Source organism: Myzus persicae, unplaced genomic scaffold (assembly GCF_001856785.1).
Source record: "Myzus persicae strain clone G006 unplaced genomic scaffold, MPER_G0061.0, whole genome shotgun sequence".
NCBI lineage: Eukaryota > Metazoa > Arthropoda > Insecta > Hemiptera > Aphididae > Myzus > Myzus persicae.
In genome coordinates this window covers 771,650-779,167 of record NW_019103123.1, presented here as the reverse complement: position 1 = coordinate 779,167, position 7,518 = coordinate 771,650, and the positions used below count along the sequence as shown (strand labels likewise).

Here is a 7,518-nt window from a genome sequence, read left to right as displayed (position 1 = left end):
AACATTTTTTTTCATACATGGTGGTTTATCATTATTATTCATTATTATTAAATGTATATTATTAATTATAAACTATAATATACCATTATCATTTTCATAGGTGTGACAGAAATAGACAAGGCGTTTACAACACACGGATACACTAATCGTCGACGGTGGTCAAAATTCGTCCTTGTTGACATAATTTGTTAAACGGCGCAATCTATACGCAATATAAGTGCATAAATGTGTAGGAAAACGTAATTACTCTTTAGATACGTCATATACTTATTATTGTTTTGAAATCCCATAAAATGAACTCTAAGTATATTATACGAGTCTGTTGTAATGAGTCTTCAGTAATGAGCTTAGCACTTTTATGATGAACCTACTAATTATTGAAAAATGTCAAGTTTACTCAAATTTATTCAGCGTATTCTTTCCCTACTGAAATCCATCACCTGTGACGATGATTGTAAAACCAATGCTATTATAATTTATTTCATTCCATTTTATTGAGAAACACTATTGTTTATTTGCTTAAACATTTTGTCCAGATTTTTTTAACGGTCGTAACTCGTAAGTCAATAAAATTGGCTAAATTGCATTTTTTTTTTTTTTAATTTTGGGATTACTTTAAATGGCTACGACATTAAACAGAACAAGTCACTTGAAATGCTGGATAGTATCTCATGTTTAGATACTATTTTTAATTATTTTAAAAATCCGGTTGCTTCGTAGAACTGAAAATCTCATATTTCGTTGTACATCACAAGTTACGATAATAAATATCAAAAACACACAGCGTACAAATCTATTTTAAGTATACCTACATTGTATACGGTAAGTATATTAAAAAATTCAATCTGTTGTCTAATGTATATAGACAATAATAATATGTAGCTAGGTTATTTGTTATGGCATACATGCGAGATGTGTTAAATTCCCGGCGAGTATGATCGCAAATTCCACAAATTGCATTCCGGACCACTAAAACCGTATGGAATAGTCATAATTATTATTATTTGTCATCCAACTAACAACAATAAATATTTACCAGCTCACCGTGTTGACGGTTTAAATCGGCGGCCGTCGTCTCTGAGCGAGTGTGTTTGATATTATTACTTTTGTATTTACGTTTAATAATTATTAAATATGAGTATGTTTTAAATGCTTTAACCATCGCATAAATTACAGTAATTCATATCTGGCATTGAGAAATTAGTCAAACACTACATGTTTAGTCACACCATATGCTACGGGTATTGTACTTGACTATGTCCAGTATAATATGTCTTACATATAGGTTGTTATATTAACGGTCACTGTCGATCAAGATAATGCTCGATTATTGACTATTGTTTATAAGTTTTTCTGTTCCCACAACATTTTTATCAACTAATATATTTTAATTCTTATATGATAACGTTTTACAACTTTCATATTATGTCCAATGCATGTTGAATTTAAGCGTACACCTGTATAATATATTAATATCTGAATATTATTCCAAAAAAATAGTATTGAAGTTCAACGACACAACATATTGCCAGTGTGAAACGCGGGATTAGGGCGGTGAGCCAGTGGGTGACAAACGGTCAGAAGGATTATATTACTGTGATAATGGGGACGATCTTAAATATTTATGTAGATTATAATATCAAACTCTCCGAACATTTATATTTATCAAAGCAATTATTTGAAATAAAATGTATTATAATTATTATATTTTAAGTGATTAATTTAAATTTATTATCCCCATGCATTTTTTTTTAAAGGCGTAGCTTAAAATAAACGACTAAATAAAATTATTAAATCGATTTTTTTATTACCTGATAGTAATCAAAATATTATAATATTGTTGTGAAAATAATTATAATACATTTTTAAATATTAAAACATTGTTAGGTTAATTAATCTAGTAGGTACCTAAACAACAATAATTAAAAATGTTTTGGTATTAATACACTTAAGATATAATGAATTTTAGTTCTTATTTAATAAGGATTATCTACGTGATGACCTAATATTCTGTCAGCCCAACATCCGTCGGACCGCTGGTTGACGCAGAGCATCGTGATCTCGTGAAATTTACACTAAAACACACAACTAAAACTACAAAACATAAAAAAAAACAATTGCTTTCATTTGATTCTTGAGTCGTACTTAGTTATCTACAATACATTTAAAACTTATGTAACATAAGGGATATGAAAATAAACAATTTAAAGTAAGTGTTTCTCAAAGTTTTGGTTATGAAAATAGTTATAATATTTTTATGAGAAAAATAAAACGATTTTAAAATATTTAATTAAACTAACTAAAGGGGTCTTGCTGAGAGCATATAATAATATAGTGTTCCAAGATAACAATACAATTATTCTTATGAGGACTTTACACAAACGTGTGTTGTCTTCGTATTACAAACGTACAAAATAACACATTTTGCATTCGCAATGATTAATTTTGCTCTGTTATTAAATTAGAATAATTATAATGATAATTATATTACATAAGTTTACAACAAATTCACGGTTTTAAAATGCTCATAACTTATTGGTCCGTAATTAAATTATCAATATACAATCCTCCTAGATGCCCCAGATCATAATATCAGCTCTAAATTGTGTATAATAATATGTCAATTCACTATTTTAAAAATAATAAAGAAAAATTAATTATTGTGATTTACAATTGTGTAGGTTTATAAAACAGAGACAACCCACGTGTTGTCCACTTAAGTCTAATAATATAATAATGATAAGCGTTTTGTTTCACTGTACTATACAAGGAACATTATACATTTATACTCTGCTCAGTCTCCACTTCGCACTACTAGTTATTATAGGTACTTATCAACCACTGTTAAGCCCGAACGATTTTCATATCGTTTGTAAATGCTGTGTCGTGTACCCATTTATAACGTGTATCCCAAAAACTTCGTCCATCTGCACGCGATATTATACTCTCTTGTCGGCGTATACACAGCCTCATTTTTGATCCGTTTTCGGTACGATTTGACATGATGTTTCAACGTTTTGTTCGATTTCTGGCCAATCTATCAAAAGGTACATGTACAAAAAAAAAAAAAAAAAATACGATGTTATTATAATATTATAATAATTTGAGTTCCCTGTCACACGATGTAATAATTTTCGTTCTATCCGCCGAGACATAAATATGTAATAATATTCCAGTTATCTCGTTCGGAAATGGGCGGTCATCCGATCGTACATATACGAGAATCCTTCGCCATCGGTTTACGCGTACACGTACGTACACACCCTCACGTTTCCACATAGGACTTCCACATTGCAATTACATTATATTTATGTTTATATTTATATTTTCCCTATATTGCTATCCCTCTATTTTCCATGATTTCTTTTGTCGTGTGATTGCGGTTAGAGGCTTTCGGGTATGAGCCATATAAAGACTACTAGACGCCAACCATCGTTCGTGTATACAATGCGCGGACGGGACCATATGCATTAGTGCCATTAGTCATGAGTCGTTTATTCTTCATTTCTGCGGCCCACTGCTACTATTATACATTGTGTGCTCGAAAATATTATATATCATCAGATATTATATTATCGTGATATATATATGTATAGTTATTATTTTAAAGTAACGAAAATTATTTCGACTCTTCTCCGGTTGTGTTCCCGCGCAGTATTTTTTATTTTATTTTTATAGATTTTGAGATTTTAAAGCGACACAAATCATACTAAATCGCATACACATGTTTCGGGCTGGCTATCTCACTCGCGAATTAATGGATCCTTTAAAACGATCAATTTGTTATAAACCCGAATGGGAGGAGATTAGTTTTTTTTTCTATAAAATATTATTAATACATCTACCAAATGTAACGTTGTGAGTCCGGAGTGCCTAACAAATTGTTTATTTTGTTCACTGAAATAAAATAAAGAATTGATCACAATATAATATATTGGATAATTCATTAAAGTATTGTTATAAAGTAAAGTATATTATTATCAATGCTCAAAATTGAACAAAGGTTTTCGATTAGTATGGTAAGTTAATTTCAGCTAAGAGTCAATAGATTTATTTGGGTTTTTTTTTGATTCTAGAACGTATTTTACAACCATTATTACGAAATATTAGGTATATTATATTATTGTTTATAAATTGTTGAAGTTTTCTCAACGTAATCATATTATAAACGATATGCTTGTACAAAAAATTACAATTTTATTAAACGCATCTACCGAATAGATTTCAAATAAATTGCATTTACAAGTTACGGTACTACCGCTATACATAACGTAATTTTTGGGGTTTATTAGTAATTTAACTAGATAACTATATGATGTTTAACTGAAAAGATTGACTGGTTTCTGCAAAATTCATCATACCTACCTAATATTTTTAAATCATCGAGTGTAAAAACACCTTTTTAAATATGAATATATTTATCATAATGATATAATATGTTAATTACAATTCAGATATTTGTAAGGACATTTATGAATGGTTCAAAGGTAGAATGCAATTTGAAATGTTCAAATGTGTCAAAATCGAGTAGGTAGGCAATTTTTTTTCATTTTAAAATTAAATTATTATCTGATGAATAAAATATTTATTTAGATATAAAATATTTTTTTTATAAAAAATATAAGCTTTTAAATACGTATAGATCACTAATTTGTTATAATTACATAACAAAATTATGTTTTGTTAAAAGTAATAAATTGTATGGATAAATTAATATTGTGCTTAAGTAATAATGAGATGAAATGTATATCAAATTTCAGTTTTATTACATTTAAATACAGATACTTCAAAATATATTTCTTCAAAATTGGCTTACATTTTAAATTTAAATATAATATTGTGCGTCATACAATATTATAGTTGATCTTTAACACTTAACCTCATCATTTATATTTATAATATATACTATTTTGTTAACTATGTTTGATGCAATAAAATATAAATGTTACAAATGCAAAAATTTATTCCGGTACCGGGAATCGAACCCGAGCCTCCTGGGTGAGAGCCAGGTATCCTAGCCACTAGACCATACCGGATTGGTATAGAGACGTGTAGAATTTTTATTATTTCAATTCATCGTCCAAGAACAATGTAATAATAATTTAAAGTGCAAATAATCAAATCTATTTATTAAAATATCTATGATAAAATTAATGTGCATTTAATTTTTGTCTTAAATTTACATTTTTGCTAAAAACATGAAAATCATTTTGAATTGATGGGAGGGAGGGAGCAACTGTTTAATGTAATATTATCGATGTACAATGACTGAATTAAAATTTAGATTATATTATGTAAGTAGTAAGTATATATATATATATTTTGTCAAGTGTCCTTGTGGGGGGAGGGGGGTTGTTCATTCTCCCACTCCTGCACACTCTATTGCTTTGGTCCGTTCTATTTTAGTATTGTTCGTAATCCTTCAATTATTGATAATTATATACCTACATACAATTAAAAATAATAATACCCTGAACCAAATTGTATGAATTATGGGCTTATTGCACATGTTATCCATTTATTTTATACTAAGAGTTAGGACTACAATACATATAGATATTTAGGAAATACATAATATGCTACGTGTCTAAATATGTAGGTAGGTAGTCAAGTTTTTGATAAGAATATAGTTTATTTAAATAGGTATAGACTATTGGTACGATAGGTACGATTTAACGATACGCAGGTACCAACTGTTTCTTATTGTAATATCAAACATTTTTATAACTGTTTATATTTTATGTGTTTCATTATGTTTTTCTTTGATGTTTGTTAATTATTTTAAATATTAATTTTAATTAAGAGCGTTTTCAATATCAACATCAAAAACAAAATAATATATATTATTATTGCATCCATTATGATAAATTATGATGTTACCATCGATTTTCAGTCCCTAATAAAATAATCATCCTTGTTGGTAACCTACCTATTTTATCATATTATTATATTATTATTAGCGTTATGACATTTAATCCGAAATCTACATAATATAATATTATTATTATAAATTATAATAGGCGGAAACCTAGCTGTAGGCAATATTCATCTACCCTTAGGCCGGTGTCATACTACAACTGTTACGTTTAGTTACATTTGTAACATAATTATTATACCACATGACCTCATCTAAGATCTTGTTTTTTGCACAGAGTTGGCTCAATTCAGTATTTGTTGATCTTCTAAGTACTTACTTATTTTTAATTTCTTATTGATACATTTTTTTTGTCTTTACAATCGTTTTGACCTAAAAAATACCAGTGTTCATCTAAGGTAAGGGACATTTAATCAAATACGCTCACACGTTTGGCGAAGTGTTGAAAAATAAATTCTACAAATCCACCAACGTTTAAAAATAAGACCAATTAAAATATATATTAGTGAATAATAAATTAATAAACAGTATGCTGCCGTCAAAGTTATAATACTCTTAACAAATTATAATGAAGAGGAGCTCCTTTATAATGTCTGAAATGCTTTTTAGTCATGAAAAAGGGTTATTTTATAAATAATGTGTAATACAGCCATATAAATTTGTCATTCATACGTCTTATAAAATAAAATAATACTTATATAAATAATTACAATATTGTAATAGATAAATCAACTTCGCAAAAATTATGTATGAACTTATAAGTAGGTTTAATTTTTATCTTACCTAACCACTTCTTTACCTAAATGAAGGGGCTTTTTTATTTTGCCGACCAAGTAATGTATCAATTAATGTGTATCAGTTGGTACTTGGCTGCGTCCGGCCTCTTATTCATTAAAATTGTGTTTCTATTATAAAAGAGTATAACAAACACCCACTCTTATTGCACTATTTTTCTAGGTTTAGATGTAATAAAATATCCAAACAAAATATTATCTAAACCATCGAGAACACTCATTCATTAAAATATATCGTTTTAAGAATGTGTATTTGAGTCAATTGTGATAGTAATAAAGTGTTTACTTATTTGCTTAGAACTAATAATAGTTTGATTAAAGTTATTCGACAATTGTTTTGTTCTAGTGTTTGTTTAATATTTTATTATTGCTTATTTTTGGTACGTTTGTTTCCATTAACTGTACTTAGTTTAAAGTTATTTGTTCATAATTTTCAAATGATAAAAAACTCTCATAAATTATTACGCATATTGTCCAACGTTAATCCCTTACAATTCTGAAATTTGCATTTTAGTATGAACGATAGTGGGCTGAGAGGAAGTGAAAACAAACATCGTGTACAATATATACACTCATAAATTAAAAGCGAGAATTAACTCTTCTTCGATGATTTATATTCGGAACGGTTGGTATATATTATATGTTAGTCACCAGGATGAACACGAAACACTACCTTTTTATTTTTAATGCGCTTACATTTTTGAAACCTTTATGTTATTGAGATCAACTCCACGGTGCTGCGCTGGGCCATCCATAATATTATCCCGACCACCCCTCCAGGGCGCACTTATAACGACAATGTTGTTGTTATAGTGCAGGTGATAATGCCAAAAACTCTGCAATATCTGT

General features: G+C 28.4%; 1 non-coding gene across 1 annotated transcript; it reads right to left on the bottom strand.

The window, feature by feature from the left end:
• Nucleotides 1-4,964: 4,964 nt before the first annotated feature.
• Nucleotides 4,965-5,036, bottom strand: Trnae-cuc. Its single transcript has one exon. It is a non-coding gene; the product is annotated as a tRNA-Glu (tRNA).
• Nucleotides 5,037-7,518: the final 2,482 nt, after the last annotated feature.